Source organism: Acyrthosiphon pisum, chromosome A3, assembly GCF_005508785.2.
Source record: "Acyrthosiphon pisum isolate AL4f chromosome A3, pea_aphid_22Mar2018_4r6ur, whole genome shotgun sequence".
In the NCBI taxonomy this organism is placed as follows: domain Eukaryota; kingdom Metazoa; phylum Arthropoda; class Insecta; order Hemiptera; family Aphididae; genus Acyrthosiphon; species Acyrthosiphon pisum.
In genome coordinates this window covers 4,150,220-4,172,858 of record NC_042496.1, presented here as the reverse complement: position 1 = coordinate 4,172,858, position 22,639 = coordinate 4,150,220, and the positions used below count along the sequence as shown (strand labels likewise).

General features: G+C 28.3%; 1 long non-coding RNA gene across 1 annotated transcript in view; it reads right to left on the bottom strand.

The window, feature by feature from the left end:
• The window catches only part of LOC115034515, a 54,658-nt gene extending 43,548 nt beyond the window's left edge, over nt 1–11,110 (bottom strand). The window contains exons 1-2 of the long non-coding RNA XR_003839877.1: nt 10,865–11,110; nt 9,960–10,054 (exon numbers count right to left, since the gene is read on the bottom strand). This is a non-coding gene — a long non-coding RNA (uncharacterized LOC115034515). The remainder of the gene's footprint in view (nt 1–9,959; nt 10,055–10,864) is intronic.
• Nucleotides 11,111–22,639: the final 11,529 nt, after the last annotated feature.

Sequence of the window (22,639 nt, the reverse complement as noted above, 5' to 3'; positions counted from 1 at the left end):
TGTATTTTTATTAGTAGGTATGCAAATACATTTTCTATTATTTTTTATTTTTCACAATACAATTTACAATATCTGTTATAATTTATAACAATAATTAAAATTATAGACGATTTAATGGCCTGAACAAAACGGATTTAAGAAGCCTTCCTTTGAGGACACTTAGTTATGTGAATTTGTTTGTAACTGTATAGATTGTTTCCCTATCTAATAGTGAAGGTGCAGTGTATGGATTTAGACTCATTTATTTTCACTCACCCCACTCCATATACCATTTTTCAAGGAGGGTATAGATACATATAAAACATAAATTTTGCTTTAGAAGGCTGCTTGAACTAAATGTATACATAAATTGATAAATATGAGGTTGGTACTTTGGAAAAATCTATAGAATTTGTAATATATTATATATAAATCCATGAACCATATAAGTATACTGATTAAACAAAATTAATGTAAATTTTTACGTGAATTCGTAACTTGTTGGATTTCGTTAAAAACACGTTTACATTTTGTAATCTTTTCACAATCTTCACACCACAATATAGTACGGCGGTAAATCCAAATGAACTACACACTTAATATTGTCGTGGGATATTATTTAGCTCCAATCTGTATAATAATATGCAAATATAGTAATTTGTTTCAATGAAAACAGAACAATAAGAAAACACTAAGAATATGATTATGAGGGCGTTTGTATAATAGACGTCTAGTTTTTCTCTCCCGGTGATGGCGGCATTTGGAACCTATCCATCTTTTACGGGGTGAATGCTGATTACGGAAGGATAGAAAAACATTTGATAGCAATCGTGAAGGTCCTTTTTTGTACGTATTATATATGTTTTATTTCTCGTGATTAATATCCCCCTCGATGCCAAGTGAATATTGTCTTTGTGCACAGGCCGCCAAATGAATTTGCGCAGTAAATAAATAATGTGAGAGTGGTCAGAGTGATGTCTACGTTTTTTTGTAATGGAACTTTCGATTCATAAACAATGGATGGAAATATATATATCATAATATATACAATATTGTTGTGTAAATTTTACAAACAACACCGAACTATATTTAACACTAAAAATGAATTAAAACTAAACAATAACCTTAAATGACAAATGACAATAGACGCAGCAACAACATGGGATATAGATGTTGACAAAACTATATAGGTGAATTTTATGTGACCTTATAGTAGAAGTATATTTGTTGTAAATTTTCAATCGAGAAAAAATCTTTTTGGAAAGGAAAAAAAATTTCACTAGGTATCTAAACTGATTAATATGAATAAATAAAATCGGCTATAATACCGTAAATTCGTGCCCATGCCTAAGCTGTCCTAATTTCTTTAGACAACTGCATTGTATTTATATATTGTTCGGTTTTGTTTTGTTTGACACACATCCTATTAAATCCAAAGGTCTATATAATATAGAGTATAATATTATTTATTACTTTTTAATTCTAATGTTTAATAGTATATAAATTTATAATAACTATAATAGCATTAATGCCTTATAGTTCAAATAACTACTACGATAGAAAAAAACTGCGCAGTTATACTAATAGTTAAAGCCTCTCTGAAAACGATTTAATTTGGTATAGAATTTTTCGGTTTCGAGCTATAAACGATATTACAAAGGATCGCTTGTTAATTTATGCTAATTAGTGTATTTAAGTTTAAAAGTCGTGTAATTAACTATGTCTTCAAGAACACTTCCGGTGTGACATGCAACATACATACACCAATAACACGTTGATTGATAAACTATAATATTATGTATGTGTACTAATGACCCCTTTATAATCGAAACAATTACTATTTAGGTAGGTGGTTTTTTTTTGTGATTTATTACTTCGAATAGTCCAAGGTTTGAGAGTGTCGAGTTATAACTAGGTATACTATCGCTTACAGTTATGATCACTTTGGTTATCATCCCTTATATAGTACCAATGGTACGCATAGCAATTTTCATAGAAAATTCAAAATAGTAGTTAAATCACAAATAAACAAATACTCATTCTGATATCACGCAAAATATATTTTGTATGCTAGTATTTGCGAATAAGATTCTTTTCATTAGTTAATCCGTCAATAACACACATTAGACTTTATTATTTATTAGTCATTATATAATAAGATAAAATAACGTTATCAACGTTTACACTATGATATTTTGGACAGTTAGGACATATTATCAGAAGGGAACATGTCTGTTAATGATATTGTTAATATATACTAGAGACATAAAAAATGTACTTTTTTTCAACCAATAACCGTTTCCACAAAAAGTGTACCTTTCCCTTTTTGCCAATACTTGTTTTCACCAAATGAGATATTAAATATTCACCACATTTTCACTAAAAAAAATGTCTATAACGTTGAAAGCTGTAATACAGTAAGATTATTTAAAATACTATAAAGTATTGAAAACATTACATATACTCTATACTATAATACATTTTAATGAATTCATTTTTATTGCAATAATAATAATATAATTCTGTTGTCTATACCGGTACCAAAGCCATAAGTTAGTCGGATATACCTATATACATATACATATATATATATATATATATATATATCAATATATTTATTTATCCAATATAAAAATTGACGCTGTATAATTAGTGTTGTTGTATTAAAAAAAAATATTTATATTTTTAAGTTATTAATATGGTACAACACAAAAAAGACACCAAACTAATAATAAAAATGCATATATCTTTTATTTTATTTTTATTTATTAAGAACATTAATTTACGTTGTGTTATTAGTTTATTACTTATTAATATTGATATAATTTAAAAAAAACTATTATTTAGGTACTTGAAAAAAATGTGTTTTTTGTATGTTGTTTCGACCAACTCACAACTTGGTACCGGCACAGAGTTATTATTATTGCTTAATTTTTATTATTATATAATTATAATATAAAAATTATTTTATTATAATTTATAATACATTGTTTTTCAAGACAAGATACCTATTTAAAATAAACTTACTGTATTACAGCTTTTAATTGTTTTGACAGTAGGTATAGAAATTGTTTTGTGGAAACGATTGTTTCGGTGGAAAAGGGAAGGGTACGCTTTTGGTGAAAAATATATCATCCTTAGGATTATAGAAAAACCACTGCGCTGAAAAATATATGTTATAACATGTTTGACGCGTCATAAAATTGATGATATTTCACGAATATTATTTAGTAATTGGATACACATTTTTATGATTTTATTCCTATGTAAAAATTATTAAAGAATGTCGATTAATTAATTTTTAGTATATCTTTCTGCATTAAAAATAGTGTTCTATACAATTTTGTAATTTTATTTTAGCACTAATCAACAAAATGAACAATTTAAAGTATTTACAAAAATAAATTAATGCAAGCCAATTTCGTTCTTTGATAAAACGCATTCTATTTTTTTTAGTTTATCTCTTACTAATATATATATTATATATAATAAGATATATAGTATGCAATTGAATTGTTTTTTTATCACACGCGTTCGTTCATGAAAATATTCTATATAGCAATTTGTTAAAAGGATTTAGTTTAAAGTTTAAACCCATCTTAGGTATATAATTAAACACATAATTAACAATCTTAATAATTAATAATTATTGACATGATTATAATACCTGCAATTGGATAGTAATTCTTTAGATTTTTAAAATAATCATCCCAACAGTTGTATCACACATGAATATTGATGGGGGACGTAAGATAAAATATTTATGAAGACCCGTACATCAGCAGCATCATTTAAGTTTTAAGCCAATTTCAAAATTTCTCCACGTAGATTAAAAATCAAAACAAAACTATTTCCCGTCTTAAAACTGTTTTCATAGTTTATTAGCCGTATCAACTATAACGGTAGATAAAAAAATAAACCAGACATAATTAATTTTAATGGTATACCTACCTATATAGTATAATTATGCTTTATAGTGACAGTGTATAAAATATTTTTATAAATAATATTTGAACATGGGTTCATATATGATATGTGAAACATATTATGTATGTATATTATGTATAATATGCAGACATGCAGTACATTATAATATACATTATATAGGTTGGCACTTATTTCCAGAATGTTTTTTTAGTATTTTTAAAAGACTTAAGTCGTCGCACGATCCGGACAGATCAGGCAGATAGGTTTTGTCAAGATTAAGCGGTAGCCAAAACGGTTATATAAAGGTCATCGAAATAAGATGATTTGAATCATTATAAATTATAATAAATAAATAGTAAATACTAGTTATATTTACGTATGAACTATTTAAGCTTATAAAAAAATGCAATAAAAATACAATAAAATATGATATAAAAATAAAATTATATTTTATCGTATTTATAATTATATTTCAAAACCCACAGACGGTATTCCTTCCGTATAATCTAACAACGTGGACGAAATGATAAACGGCGAAAATGTATTAGAATCTTTGATTCGGTCCTAAGAATGTTTCCATAATATGCGATGGTATATGCATTTCCTGCAATATATTACTGTATATTATATACATGCATGCATGACGTGAATTGTATTTAAGTGTGATCGAAAAGCATATTAGTTACCAAAGTGTTAACATGTAATCAAAGTTATGGTATTCTCACCACTGTTTATATTAAATTATATTAATATTTAATAAAGAATAAAACATTTAAAATATAATATGATAAGTAATATTATAGTTTTTACGATAATATCAAAAAATAAAAGAAATATTTGTATTAAAAATTTGGCATATAACGGGTTTATAAAATGTTTTTATTTATCATAACCACTATTGTAGCCATAACTGTATACAACCATTATAATTTATGATTTATGTTAACTAGGATTCTTCGATCACAGTACCTAAATTAGGTATATGGATGTCTACATGTCCTAATTCTTATCTTTGTAAACAAACAACGATTCCACTATTTTAACTGATTAACCAGTTTCATATTTATCAAAATGGCTTGTCTTTATAATGCAGTGCTCAAACTGGGGGAGGGATCTCCTCTACAATTGTTTATAATTTAAACGCACCCTGACTTATTTTGATAAAAATGTGGGGACGGTAAATTCTTTTTTATTAAATATTTTTTTTTATTTCGCAAAATTATATTGCTAATGAGATGTTCAAGTTCAAAATGATGATTATATCATATTTATTATACATCTTACTATATCTTTACTACATCTTATCATTATTATTATTTTGAAATACACCTATTTATTATGGAAAAGGATTCAATAGTAATTTTTTTAAAATATATTTAATTAATTGTTTCAACATACCAAATGTTTTTACAAAGTTGAATTATAATTTAAAAATATAAACTTACCTATATACATATAAATAATTAAAATTATTTTTACGATTTATGGATAACTATAAAAATGAATTATTAGAGATTAAACAGAACATTATTCAATTTTTATTACTATAACATTACTGCTCATGTACCTATATCTAAACCATTTCAAAGATTATTAATTTTGTAAATGTTTTGTTTTTATAGTTCAATATAAGTGTAATAAAAAAACACGTGGTTACAAACTAATGAATAATGTCGTGTAGTTTGTAGGTACATTGCAACACCAACATGGATTATGTAATACCAATACCATATGTGCATTTATTACACAATACTGAGCCCTTTGATAACTTTTTTCGTTAATCGTTATTCCTATTAAAATTCTGTGAGAAATTTCAAAATCATTACTTCACCATATTTTGAATATTCAAATTTCATTGTTATATAAAATTTCTTAGAATGTTCTTGAAACTTTGATTAAAAAAACATAAAAATATCTGTGATTAAAAAAATAGTATTTAGGTGCTTAAAATATTTCTTTTATTTCAGGTGACTTTCAATATCATTGAATCAAGAAATCTTTAAGCTTAATGATTTACGGCACTACGGTGTACTGTGTACATACCTACTGGAATATACAAAAAAAAATTCGAGAACTCGCTTCTGCTGCACATTATAGTTGATTTTTAAGGTAACACATGAGTACCCATCTTGGGTAGGTCACTGAATGTAATGAATGTGTTAACTTTGAATTGAATAGTCAATTGAACAAAAATTGAACAGTGATCATTGTAAAGTAAATGGGTGGATTGGCAACTATTTCTAGAGATAGTTTATGTAATATTATATTTATATTGATAAATCATTGAATATAAACTATAAAAAATAATGGTTAAAATTATCAAGTCATCTTCTACCATTATAAAAAAAATAACCAAAATAGTTTGAAAAAATTTTCACTTTTAGTTTAAATATATTTATATTGTCAAAATATTTAAACTTTACGGTAAATATCCAGTTTTGCCAATTATCTTTTTCAAATAATTATAAATAATACCTACATGATATTGAGGCTATATTTTCTTTTTGATATTATCAATTGCTGTGAGAATAACTTATAAGGCGCATCTAATACTAAATAAATTGTCAAGCTTTTTTAAATCGATAAAACTTATAATTTGAATATTTCAAATGTCTAATAAAAACTCAACCAATATATTTTGAAAATATTTCAATTTTACCATATTTATAAAATAATTACGTTATTTGGTTAACATATTACAATAGTCAAATTATATTAGTCTATAATTATTCTAGATGTTATGTAATTATTCTCCTTTTTACCGTTTTAATGTATTTGTATAAGAGTATTATTGTTACCTAGGTAACATATCTGGAAAAGTACCCACTGAGAATTTTAGATTCTGAGCGGAGCGAGGAAAATCTAGTGGTTTTACAATAGTGTTTATTTTTTTATTTTTTTTTTTTATATCCTGTATACAAAATTTCTACCAAAAGGAGTGCTTCGATATCAACAAATAGTACCTTATCTTTTAGCAAATTGGATCAAAATGTTATGAAACGGGAAAAACCACCGAAAAATTACGAAAAAACGTTAAAAATGGGATTTTAATTTCTAACGCTTTGTATATCACCATAGAAACGAATAAAAAATTATAATACTATAATATTAATTCAACTTACATGATATAATAAATAATAACAATATAAAATATCCAGACTGACAAACCGTCTCTGCTCAGAATTGTTTTTCTTATAGGTATAAGTTATATTATATCATTGAAGTCAATACTGTACAGCAGAGCGACATCCACTTACCTGCTTTTTTACTTTTGATCCCACAAAAGTTTTAAATAGATTAAATTTTCTTCCAGAAACCACCCTTAATGTTGAAGATTAGAGCAAAATATGTCAATACAGTTTATGAGTATTAATGGTGGATAGAGCAGTTGTGTCCCACGACAGCAAGAGATTTAAACTTTAAATCTGCTTCCCCTTATTTGTACCTATACTAACACTATTGTGGAGTCAATAGTCATTGATTAAATAATAAATATCCACTTATATTTTAATTTTTTTATAACATAGTAGACTATTAATAGTGTCATCCTCTATATAATTACCGATTTAGAAATGAAAATACTGCTGACTGCCGTGGACTCGTTCTCGTTTTTATTACTAAAATTATAACCTAAGAAAATCTAGGAAAACAGTTTTTAACAAATCGTATAGTTTCTGACAGCTCTCTGTTATTAAAGAAATGCCGACTGATAGTTACGAACAATTCAAAGGGGGTGTGACGATCCACCATACCCTTATTGCCGCCGGCCCTGTATGCAGTATGCACTAAACTATACTTAGCGGGTAGTATATTATTATTGTGAAAAATAAAACTTGAATAAATAAATATTTGTTGTTTTTTTTTGTATGATTGTTTTATGTCTTTAAATGAATATATATGGTGGTGTAGGGGCAGCCTAATGGGTTACTTTTCATGTAATATAGGGAGTACAGCCCCCTCAATTTTAGCCCTAGTTTCGCCACTGTGGATCACTATATTAAAAAGGTTGGAAAACATTATACAGTGTATTAAAATATTCATGTACCTATACTGGTAGTTATCATAATTAGTATGGCCACTGGAAGTAATGGTGGTATCTATATCTATAATACTAGTATATATTTTATAATCAATTTTAGTAGTTATCTAGTAAGAACTACACTGCACTCCTGCAGTCTGAAGTGGAGGGTCCTGACTCCAGAGTTAGACAAATATCCGTTGACTTGGCTCAAAAATGTCAAATGTGACGACGCGTTTGGTAAATAAAATGTAGAATGTCACGATAATGACTTATAACACATGTCACCCCAATGATACGCAATCATATACGTATCATATTATACATAATACGTTATTGTATAAAAGGAGCGATTTATCAATTTTCCGCACCCAAAAGACGATAAACAGGGCCTGTTGTTACGATTGTTCAATGTTATCGCATCGGCGTCCAAAACATGTGCAGTTTAATATCACAATATTCACAACCGACGCTGTTCGGCGTGACGGCGTGTGACCCAAACAGACTGGTACGGACTACGAAGCGTCGGAGCTGTGTTTGGCAGTGCTCGGCGGCGGGCCCAACCGGAAGCACCAGACACCGCCGCGACTTGGCTTATCGGCGGAGGCGTCCACGTGACGACGCCCATTACCGCCGAACACGGTCCGGTGAACTTAGCGTAGAATATAATATTATAATATTGTATATTGTAAAACCATTAACTATACCAACTATAATATATTATTGTCTATACTTTTCTATGGTGTTATACAGTAACAGTATAGGCGACATTGCTATTACGACTTTGCCTGTTACCAATAACATATAGGTATTGCTGTTACTAACTACGTCCTACACATTTTATTACTACCACAGTCTGTGTTACTACTAACATGTACTAGGTATATAATATGGTATACTGGGTTTATCGCAAACAATTTATCGCAAGATAGTTCATCGCAATAAAAACTTATACCGATACAAAATTTATCACAAATTATAACAGTGTATAGTACTGTAGTACCTACCTAACTAGGTATTTCAATATTAATAGATACACAATATATTATTAATGAAAAGATAAAAACATTATAATACAAAATATTAAGCATAGGTTATTGCATTCAAAATAATAATAATAAAAACAATTAAGCCTACCAACTTATTATAATATCTTACACAATCCCTAAGTCAAGTAAGTACTTACTATAGTTGCGTCCCAGGTTGATGAGAGGAACGTATGAATTGCGATTTTCGGGCCATATAATAATTATACCACTTCATACCACCCTATTACCGGGATACCTTGCAACAGGCATCGATTGGAGGTTGGCTGATTCGTCTCCCAAAGTATGTTTTTTTATTAAGCTTATAAAATTATGTTTTGCTAAAGAGTGGGTTTGTCGTAATTTTTTTTTTAGATTAATTTAGCAAATTAAAATGAAATAGTCTGAAAATATATCGTGTAATTATTATAGAATAACATTATTTGTAGGCTTGTAGCGTAATTTTGCGATAAAAGTTTCTAGATAAAACGAACGTGTTTATGTGGCTTATTAGTTATTTAAATGTAATAACTACTATAATATAGTCATCGATAATCAGTGATAGTTACTCGGGCCACACTCACCTACATAGGTAAAAGGTTATTGGACCGGAATTCCCAGGACTTCGTAAACAACACATCGGGCAGCAACTCAGTCCCTTAATCATGTAATCACATTAAAAAATAGGTTTTATATATGGTATGGCACGTTATTACTAATCAATCTATAATATGAACAACCAAATAAAGTGACAAAACTCAGAAGAGATATATTATGATCGACGACTAACATTCAATAATATACTTCGATACATTATTGGTCTTTGCGATCAATTTTCGTACGGTAAAATGATTGCGATTGGATTGTCGACTGTCGCGCGATGAATTATTTACGATCAATTGACTTATATCCATATGCCATGTGCCTACGTATTGTGTTGGTATTTTATCAATTTCATTTGTAAAACTGTGAAAAATAAATAAAATGTACACTACAATACGCCAACTTACCGAATGTTGCCCCGACTTGTTTTGCACCTGGTACTTGGTAGAAGTGTTATGAACAGGATTACACTGCATCGACTGCAGTATATAATGAATTTCACCTAAAAATAGTTAAATATTATTTCAAATGTTTTAAGATATGAGGACTGAGGCGGATGCGTGCATAGTATGTTAGCTCCGTCTTACAAACATTCACGTTCAGCAAATCCAATTTTGTGTTGTTAGCTTTAATGTTAAAATTAATTGACCTACTATCAAACTTAAATTTAAGAATATTATCTATATAGGGAACATTTAAGATTTGTATTGATGTTTTAATTTCAAACACGGAACAAGCATTTTAAAATTGTAATATTTTATAAAGTTATAACTCACTTTGAAATTAAAATATCAATAAATATAACCCTATGAGGTGCCCCAGATAATATTTATTCCTTTAAATATTATAATTTGATAATAAATCATAGCTTTTGCTGAACGCAGATTTGCTATGTTTGACGTTTGTTGGATACAATGCATGCGGGATCGGAGTCTTCTTAAGTTTTTATATTTTTCAAAAGTAGTGATGTTATGCAAATTACATACTACAAATATGTTTTCATCAGTGGGTAGGTATATACTAGTATATATTAGTATAGAAATGTACAATTTTAATATTTTGTTCAATGTGTTTAAATACAAATTATTGACACTTATTTAGTTATGAGATTAATATTTTATTTAGTTTAAAAAATTCATAATTTATTGTAATGTATAGGCAAGTACCATATGAGACTGTTGAACATAGTTAAAACTTAAAAGAAATAACAAATTTAGTTTCTTAAGTTTCGTTATAATCGATAAACAAATTTATAATTTTGTTTAATTATTTCAACATATCCGTTATAAATGTATAATATTTTAATATGTACCTGTATATTTGTGAATTCATATATTATATTATATAGGTAAATGTTTATCATTAACAACAGAAGTAGTTACATCCGTTGTGTAATAACATAACATTTTCCAAGGGCATATTTTGTGCTTTTAGAGGTCTTTTAGCACATTGAAATGATATCTGAAATAATAAAAATTATATTATTTGAATGTCTAATTATTTGAAATTGAAACCTTTGCTCTAATACCCAAGTAAGCCATGTAATAAAAATAAATGATTAAAATATATTTATTGTTTACATTCACTATTATTAAATTGAGTTAACTTTACCATTCTGTCTATAAAGTTAATGTTACATTGTATGTCTTAGGAATGAACAAAACTAGAAATCTGAAATCAGATAAATTAAGTAAAAAATAAATATTAAGTACCTAGGAATTCAATAAAAACCGATTTTACTGGGTAATCATCTAGTTTATACCTGTTCAACATTTCAGTTTTAAAATTTAATATAAATTAAAAAAGAGATAAAAATGTTTTTTGACTTTTTATTTGAATTGAAAACTTGAATTTAGTTCTTTACAAGTTCAACGCTTTAATAGCTAAATTAATTTAATTTACAGGAAATAATATTGTTATATACATGTAGGAAGTGTTGCTTTGTCTAAGTGTAATTGCGACTTGCAAAAAAGTAAAAACACTAAAATTAAAACTAGGTTTATCTAAATTAAATAATGAACACAAGAATAAAAGGTTTTAAAGACGGTTTTGTTCTTGGAAATTGGAATAACATAAAGGGTATAATGCTATACATCTAAATAATTCATACTAAATCTGAATAATGCAGTGTTATATTATTATTTCGTAATTAACACAAAGGGATTAAAGGCATTGTTTTTTTTTTTTAAATTATATTGTATTTTTATTATTTATTTGTAGGTATATAAATATATTCATTAATAATTGACGTTCAAAATTTGCAGCCTGATATTACAAATTATGTATTGGAATTTAGGACCAATAATTAAAAAGTTTATACTAGGTAGGTAATTACATATACTATTAAGTCATGCGTCATAAAAATTTAAATGTTCCATATTATTTTATATTCAGTTATTTTACAGATATTTCGAAGTTTTTTAAATTTTAATTAATAAAAAAAAATATTATTATTAGTTATATAGTATCTAGTTATGCTTTTATTAAAAATAACTTTTGGAGCTTATACTAAAAACATTCTTTTTTATAAAATTACATTTGGCTCAATGTTTATTGGTATGAATATTATTTTATATTTTAATTGTATGCACCTACCTAGTTGTAGTTGACATTCGTTACATAACTGAATACCTATGTGTTTATGAATGTACATTCAACAGTGTAGAAGGTAGTGAAGGTTCCTACTGTTATTAACAATTACGGTTACCATATACTTATTACATAGTTATGTGTACTAGCATTGTAAAACGAGTTATAATAGTAGTTTACAAATTTACAACTACTTCCTAGTATAAAACACATAAATTATCATACGAAAAGTATAATATAAATTTAAATAATATAATAGGTAATATGTTATGAATTATGATTGTTAACAGCACAGTGAAATAAGTTAAGTTTGAGATACAACAAAAAACTATTGTAACTAACAACATCTTGATAAGAACGTACTTAAGTAGTAAGTACTTATAATTGTGTTTATAAATTAATATTAAGAATAAATTCCGCCTATAGGTTGATGACGTGCCGTTAGGTATATGACGTTATCTTTTGAACAAAGATGAAACTTTTTAAATACACATCTATTAATTTTGAGTAGGTTTAGACGTTAAGTATCAAAAGATATATATTTTTTAATTTTAACAAAGGTAAATAAAACTATTGTAGCTAAAACTCAAATAGGTCATTACTTATTTCACAAGTCTATGCTAAGATACTTACATCTTTTCGATTTTCAGAACTAAGTGCATAAAGTCGTCGAACCATCGATTTTTGAATAATAGGCATGTGTGAATAATATTATTATAATATAATATAATATTATTATTGTATAATATTCACTGAATATATTGAAATAATGAAATATATTACCTAAAAATATTAAACATCTCGACAGACAGAATCTGGGCTCGATTTTCTATATTGACTTTTTTATAACTTAGATACATTTTAAATATAAATATCCACTCTGTAATATTTGTTCTAACTTGGTCATCCCTTAAGTAGCATAAAAGTTTAAGTATTTAAAACTTAAAAAATTCAGAATGAATAATTTATTCAAGGAAAGAATGGGGGTGAGTGGTAAGCATAAAGCTTTGGTGAATCGACCTATGTACTATACATAGTTCTGTTCAATTTAAATATTTAGATATATCATGTTTGAATAATAGTGGTGAAAATTGAAAATCGTAGGAAACGTCTAGAAAAAGTAAAATGAAAAAATAAAAAGACGCGCTGTATACAGCGCACGTATAATATTACGTCGTAAAAATAAAATAGTTTTAATAGTAATACAAAAAAATGGACACAATGAAATGTTGAAAACACAAAACCGGCGCCTTGTGAAAAAAAGAATAGAAAAAAAAAACAGTGAATGGTTATTGTGGAACTGGCTCGTGGGGAGGGATTGTATAGGAGAGAAGCATACCAAACGCACCCGAGAGTATATAATGTTATACAGGTATATAGAGTCGGTACGGGTTTTTGTTCACGCTGCTTTGAGGAGCCACGTCGGAGAGCCCGCCAAAAAAAAAAAAAAAAAATCAAATTCCGGGGCCAAGCCGGTTTTCTTGAAATAATACGAAGACTGTGGTGTCGCGCGGTGGTAATATCATCACATTTCATCGTCAGCCGCCGGGACGCTGTGCGTAGAACACGGTATACAAATACGATGAGAAGCGGTAACCTCCCCCGGATCGGGTACAGAGCGCGGGAGAACGCGACACGCGCACGCAGGTGAATGAGCCGCCGTGGGAATCGCCAGCACATTTTTCACGTTTCATCCGCAGCATATTATCACTATCGTAAATCGTAATATCATTTATATTATAATATTATACCTTTCCCCGCCACCAACACTACTACAATTAATGCTGCGATATGCTACCACTAGATACAACAAAAATACATAATATTATTATTATGTGTAGTAGGTGTAGTATGCACGCGAGTTGTTGGCGGGCGGCCGTTCCACCCTTTCACTCTCTCACTCTCTTCCTCTCGCTCTCACACTCTCCTCTCTCTCTCACATGCCATCGGTCTTATTAGTATTTACAAATGCGTAACATTACTATATCACGGCCATCGCCACCAACGTCTTCACCACGCCGTAGAGGCTAATGTGAGCGGGGCCCGCGTGCAACACACGTTTTCTCGATGACAACGCGTCGTTTTCCCGCCAAGACGATTGGTGCACATAAATACATAATAATAATAATCGTCGCCATAAGATAATAACATAGTATAACTACGACTTACGAGCGGAAATCACACACTACCTGGTGTGGAATACACTGTACCGCCACCATTCCACGACACCAACATCGACAAACGACAATGGTATACAACCACCAATTAACGTGGTTTTCCAATGGATGTATTCGAGCACAGACTTTTTTTTATTTTCGATCACTGTCTTTAACCGTACATACCTCATGTGCGTTCTTCCGTTATAAAATTATTCCGCTATACAACATATACGATATACCTACACGGTTACACCAGACAAAAAATAAAACTGTAGATGATTTATTCCCAATATTCAAAGCTCTTATTTTTCTTAACCTAAGTACTTAGTTGACAAAACTATATAAAACAAAACATTTCTATAGTTATTTCGCGATGAGAGTTATGCTATTATAATATTTAAGGCCTACACTATACATACATTCTTTAGAATAATTATACAAAATCAGAGTACAACCGGCCTTGCTCTACCGTTATTCATAGTTCATAATACAATAAATTCTATCTATCGTTGAGAGAAACTCTAAGGTCAACTATTTACGCATTAGCTAAACGTCATCGTGCATAATATTGCCAAACCGAATAAATGTTTGTATACGGTTTTCTCCTATTCTTCGAAACATCATTAAACAATGCCAAACGAAAAATGTAAGGCACGATTTCCTCCTATTTTTGTAAACACGTTACACGTTTACCGTTTAAATCACCTCGTGGACATTGTGCGCAGTAGCATAGTATAGCCTACGGTAATACAAATAAAGCAATAGCTGCCATTAAATTCAAAACAGTCAATTAACATTAAGAGGACGCCATTTATTGTCTCTGTCTTACAAGTGCGTACCAGACCAAATTTACGCTCAGCAGATCACATTTCGCTCTGTTAGATTAAAAATTAGAGTGAATCGACATATTATGAAACTTGATAGTAAGTACATTATCTGTGTTTGCATATGGGTTTTTTTAACGATAGTTCAATTTTTTAGTAAGTTATGCGTACATAAAAAAGCGTACCTAAATTAATGCTCATAACTCATTTAAAAACTGAATTATCGTAAATAACCCACATACAAACACAGATAATGCACTTACCATCAAGTTTCATAATATGTCAATTCACTCTAATTTTTAAACTAACTGAGTTAAATTTGATCTGCTGAGCATACATTTATTATATTATGCACTTCTAAGACGGAGACAACAAATATCTGTGTAGTGTACTCTTAAGGTGGGAAGGAAGTGTGGTGTGGCCATTATGGTTTAAACAAATTCAAATTCCAAATTGATAACTAAAATTGTAAAATATAGTAAAATACAGTGTATTTTACTAAGAATTCTTAAAATATTTACAAAATACTATATACCTAGTCAATAGTTATGTTTTCGGAATAATGTAGAAGACATTATTCTAGGGGCCAACCTTGATGAATTAGTTCGATTTTTTGGCATAAATATTTTCATTACAAGACTCTGTAATTTATAATAATTTATGCCATGAAATCATTATAGACTTGTAGATATGAATTCCTTAGCCTCGTTGAGGAACGACGTACGGGAACACCCGTCAAATACTAAATGTATGAGTATTTGTATTTTATTCACTATGAGGTCTCTCGAAATTGATAATACTCGTGATATATTTTCATACAAAACGATACTTTCAAAGATAAAAAATAAGTTTTTATAAATATATTTATTTAGTTTACTATAACTTCTAGAAGAAATTTCAAAACACATTTGAAAAAAATTTAATTTTTATCGTTATCTTTTTAATATTTTTTACATTTTTATTTCATATTCGGAAGCTGTACATTTTTGAAAATCAATGAAATTATAAATATGTAATTTCCAACGAGTTGTTAATAAGTTATAAGGGTTTTAAATTTAGATAAGTAAAATATATAAATGGCATACAATTTTCCAGGATACCCTTATACCAACCTGCTCACATAAAGTGTAAATACTTTTATATTAGTATGCATATAGGTAGGTACTAACTATAACTAACAAATAATTAACTTTGGCTATTCGTTTGAAATTTGATTTTTATGTATAAAAAACTCTCAAAAAATATTGTGCATAGGAATATGAAATTAAAACCGTAGGTATGCTAATATTAAAATAGTAACAAACTTTTCAAATGATAATTACGGAAAATAGTAAACAAATTAATTCCTATAAAAACGAGTATAAAAACGTTAAAACATTCGAGAAAATAAGAGTTCATCTTCAAAATAATCAACTTGTATAGTACCTTTACATATTATATTAATACATAAAATGCTACTATCTTTACTTTCTAACTATTGCTATATAATAATTAATGAATTATACATATTCGTGATAAATTTCACAAACGAGTTCCCAGCTTCGTGACTGTGTAATAACTAATAATAATATGTAATAAATTAATAAGTATTAACCATCGAGATGGTCAGATGGGTTTCCTAAACTTCGCTAACGGAGTTGACCCGTAATACGCGTGCTATATACACCAGTCTCAACAACAGAAGAACCAGACATTCTCGACGACAACAAATTTCGGTTGCAGTCACGGTGCTTAACCTGCAACTGATTAATTGGCGTCTCGTGATAAATAATAATAATAATAATAATAATGTGTACGATTAACGAAGCTCCTGTTATTATTATTCTTATGACATGCCTGATATACCTGTGATATGCACTATGGACCAACTGCAGTGGCGCAATTATCGAGAGCGTTGAGTGTGCAATTCACCACAGTTTTGGAGGCCCCGCGAATTCTCATATACGACATTCCTACTATAATCAGTAATATACACACTTATTATATTATTTGTCAACAATAAATGATAATTTCTTTACCCTATTGAGTTTAGATAATTCGAATTACGAGTTTCTATGCGAGAAACCTGTGTAATAAGGTATATATTACTAATAATTATTAACTCTGACAAGTGTGAAAATAATATTTTTTAGAATTATAATAAGGTATGACTGTTTTTCATTTGTATAAGCAGATAAGGCCATAAGGGCCTCAGTCTATATATTTCCACATGGGCCCCTTATATTATCAAGTTGCGTCACTGTTACCAATACTTATATTCAATCAAATAAAGTCTAATATACAGTCTATATAAGTAGTCTTAATCATTAAACTTCTTGAATAGATTATTCTTTCTGAAAATTCATACCTACCATAATATTTCTGTATATGCATATAAATATTATGCCTTGTCGATTTTCAGAACAATTTTTACACCTATAAAGCTCAATAACTTATGATTATGGCTAGGTAATAGGTAGCATAAAATCGAACTATGAAATCTAAATACGATACATGAAAGTATGAGACTTGACTTGACCCGATGTTATATACTTCACCAAACAAATTATTAATAGTAGAGTATATGAAAATATTTACTCTTTTATGTATAATTTTACTGGTAGAATTTTAAACAATCTCTCCGTAATTTCATGTGCTTGCCAAGTGAACAGTGTTTGAAACCCAGAGTTGATGTATTTTTCATTTTTGAATAATTTTAACTTAGATTTTACAATGTTTTATTCATTTTAAACAGTTAACAAAACGTTTAAAACAAAATATGTTTTAAATTTATGTTATAAGCATGTTTAAAACAAGTTGTTTAAAATATTGTGTTTTAAACTTTTAAACATAACGACCCTGTTGAAACCACAGTCGAAATTTTATCATTCGGAGCACGACATTCTCATAAGAGTATAAGACTGAATAAAATTAAGTTTATGTTGCGCAACTTATTTTTGGGCAATATAATACCAATGTTTAAGTTTCGCTAAACAAAAGGGATAAAGTGTAAATAGCAATAATCGTGTTTCTAGACGAAATATTTAAATAGTAAACTGTTTAAATGTTTAATGGTTTCTCAGTAAAGGTTTTACTAAGTAAATATTAAGCCAATAATAAGTTCGCGACATATATTTTAAGCTATTATTCTAAATATTTTTTAATATTGTATTGTGCGTAGTTAATAATATATGAACTATGAAGTATCAGAAAGTTCCAAGTCCTAATTATATTTAAATTACGACAAAACAACTTTACTAAAATTATTATTTTTCGTTAAAATGATTGTTTGTGACACATTTATTGATAGCTAGTTTTTATGATTAGTTGTGGGACTGGGAATTAAATCACTTATTTTAGATGTTTTTTTATCTGATAACTGACTGTCTGTCTACGCATATGAATGGTTTTTAATCGAATGTTTTATTATTTCAGTGTACACTCTACAGCTGTACAACTAATAATAAAGATAAATAATAATAATAAAGCGTAGATGTGATTTCTGTGATTCTTAAATTGTTGCCAAATTCAATAAATGTCGAGCATACCTGTATTATTAAAGTAGATTAACTTTATTTATATAAAGATTATTAATGTGAATATTATTATGAAAATTGTATAAGATATACATTTTTAAATATTACATATCACAAAATACTTTCAAAAATCACAAATTTGTTAAGTAATTGGTTAGTCTGTTGTCTTTGACAATTATTTATAAGCATGTATGCATGTTTAACAATTTTATTTATTATTTTAATATTTTATGTGGTAATAATGGGTTGTAAATTAAATTACTTAATTCTAAAACACATAAATTCAATAAAATTATTTGACATTTGTACAGCAACCAAACTGACTAATTTATAAATAAAAATAAAATTGTTTATATTATTTTTAAATAATATTAAATTATGTGTATGTTACCTTATTATTTAATAAGCAGTATTATTGCGCAGAGCACTTTATATTTTTAGTATATCCTTTAAGGAAGTGTTTTTTATTATTATTAGTAAATTAACAATCTATGCTACATGCATAATAGGAAAATATGATTACAGTTACAGTCTACAGATAATATACAGTTTTTATTTACATAAATAATATGGGGAGGGATGCCATCCAGTGATGAAACCCAACGTGATTTTAGTTAGTTAAGATAGTTAACAGTACACATTTCGGTTACAAGTATGATATCATTATAAATTATAATAAAGACAATAAAATAATATTTTGAGGAAAATAATTAAATTATGTGTATTGTGTATGCAACTGTAACAAATCTGATATTTAAATAAAAATGTACATTATTTTATAATGAACTATGGTATTACAATTTAATTATGAGTTAAATAATATACCATGTAACCTTATTATAACTTTATGTAAGTATCTTCATTATTTAATATATAATAGCATATTATGCTATACAAGCATGTAAAATGCATTTGGAAAATATATTAATCAGTCCCTTGACAATTGAAATTTTAAATCAACCAAGTGTATACGCATGCAAAACAAATAAATAACCAACGCTTTAATTTCTCTTTAGTTTGTATGGCAAAAGTCCAATAAATACTATTTATATGTTTATTAAGATTAGAGTACGTTTTCGGACTTATACAATATCTTCAAATAATCGTCTGCATCAACATCCAGTACTAGTTTATTACATTGCATTTCCTTGGTTGTAAGTTATTTACTTATTGCATTTAATACATTTCGACTTATGATATCGGTTTACCAGTTACCTTAATAATTATTCAGGTACATTATTTATATTAGTTAATTGGTAACATCCCTTTAGAGCCGCTACACCCGCGTACGTTCTCTCTGTCTTACAAACGGATAACATAATACATTGTACGCTCAGCAGATCACGCTTAGCTCTGTAGTTAACAGATTTGAGTGAATTGACCTTTTACAAAATTTAAAGGTAAGATTATTATCTATTGAACATCATAGGTTATTTTAGATTTTAATTTGAAAGCATGTTATAAGTATTATGAAATGCACAAACAATTTACAGTTTTAAAATACTCATAACTTACTTCAAAATTAAAATTAAAAAAACCTATGATGTTCAATAGATAATAATCTTACCTTTAAATTTAATAATTTAAACTTTTAAATTAGTTTAAAATTGAATTGGAAATTGAATATTTAATATAAATGTACTTAATCATATAATGATTATAAATTATTGTTTTTTTTTTTTATATAAAAGTAGTTTAATATACGCATTATAAATGCGATGGAATGAACGAATTCTGCGTTTTCTGTTATTGCAAAAATAATAGGTAACGTACAAGGTTTGGATACATTTAATGTGCAAACTAAAATCCGAACTATTTCAACACTTGAGCTGAACAAAGCCGGTGGCGGCGGATCAAATACAAATGAAAGGGCGGGAAGAATAGAACACTCGGCCTTGGTGCACCTTGCTCCCGCGAGTATTTCGCAGAAAATTACGTTCGCGACAATAATAGCCACCGAGTTTCAAGAAGCAATATATTATGTTATGTTTTTGGCCGTGAATTGTGAACCCGACAGAGGACATTTTTCAATACGAAACAATAGACCGAAAAAGGTACGTTGACCGCGGTCGAAAACCGATTCATATCGTTTTATTGGTCATTGGTCGAACTTGAATAACCGAACTGTCTGTATACTCACAAATATACCAACACATGAGAACACCTCTATATACATGGCCAGATGGTTTTAGTCACTAAATGCACATACGATAAGTCGATAACTATGATTCAGCAGCAATCAACCAATTACGAGTTGTCATCGTGCGTAGCCAGTGTAAGTAAAATGTAGAGGGAGAATATAAACGATCGAATCAATGTAAGTATTCGAACAAATTAAAAACACACGTTTAATGACCAATATTAAGCAAAATACACAACCACGGTCTATAACTGGTATACGTATACCTACGCGTATAGTAGAAGAATGTGTTCTTAATAATAATTTATAATTTATTATGATGTATCATTATAAGAAAATGGCTTGATAAGGTTCAAGTCCCTACGAATAGTATTTTGAGGATTATAAAAATGCAACAAAAATCATTATTTTTAGTATCCAATTTCGACAAAATATTAAAAAAAACTTAAAATGTCCACGAAGACAATTTTTTTAGGTTGCTGAAAGTAAGAACTTGTGAGGAACCTTGTATTTAATTTTTACTCATTTTAAATAAGAAATGAATCTTGTGTATATCAACATTTCTACTATCAAAAATAGCTTAAAAAGACCTAAATTTGTCTAAAGTCTAAATGTCAAGTCTCTGGAGTGTACAATGATTCGATTTTTAATTATAGGTACTACAATATCATTTTTCAAGCGCGCTATATTCTTAGTTTTTAAACGTATTTTAATACAACGCATTAAATTATTATTCAATGTTCAATTTATTTATATGTACATTGACTACGGACAATAAATAAACAAAAGTCAACAATATTGTAATATATCAACAACCGTAACTATGTACCGGACACAACGGGGATATAGGTAAACTCAAGGTAAAGTGTTCTAAACATAGTTTAGAAACTTTAAAAAAAGGTTTTACGTAAATATTCCAGTTTTCCCGTAGTTTTTTTTTGTTTCTCGATTATTTTGAAGAGTACAGGGAAGTTTCACTTTCCCTACCAAACTACTAACTAGGTCCAAATCACTAGCAAAAACCACCTTCAAAGTTGATGATTGAAACATTTTACTACTCCTAAATTTGACGTTAGACACACACAAAAAAAGATAAAATAAAAGCAACACAATATTGTAAAACAAACACATTCATCTCTCCACATCTATAAAGTATAACATAATAATAAAATCTTAACAAGGAAAATGAGTGACTTGTATTTGTATATTTGACGACCACGCGAATAAAACGAAAAAAGGTAGATAAATACTAAATAGAATACTATATATATAGTATAGTGTCGTTTCGTCCCATTTCGCCGAAAAACCCCAGGTTTTTACTCATCAAAGCTTGGATGGGTAGGCATTACACCCCCCTATTGTGGGAATTAACTCTTACAAAATTCTTACATGCAAACTCGGCTACTGGAATTTAAATTAAAAAAAGCATGTTAAATTTGAATTCAATGATATAATATTATCGAAATTTGAACTTTAAATGATTATAAAAAAAAATCTTAGGTAGGTATCTATGTATTTTGTATTATGCATTAAGTAAGCTATTTCAGGTGACATAAAATTTATATAGGTATAGGTACTATAGATACTAATACTTATGAGAATGTTTAAAGTAATAAAAGAAAATAGTCTAAGAAATGGTTTAGTATTTAGCCCAAATACATTTCAAATAAATCGACTTTGAAATTGGCCTGATACTATATGATTGTTTCAACTAAAAAAACGTTTGGCTATGAAACATCTATAAAAGGATGTTTATATTCCACTTTGGTCAAGCAATTTGGAACAAAAATTTTATTTTATTTTGATAGGTTTCGGTGAGATGGGATTTGGCGAAATGGGCCTAAATCTATAGTATATAAT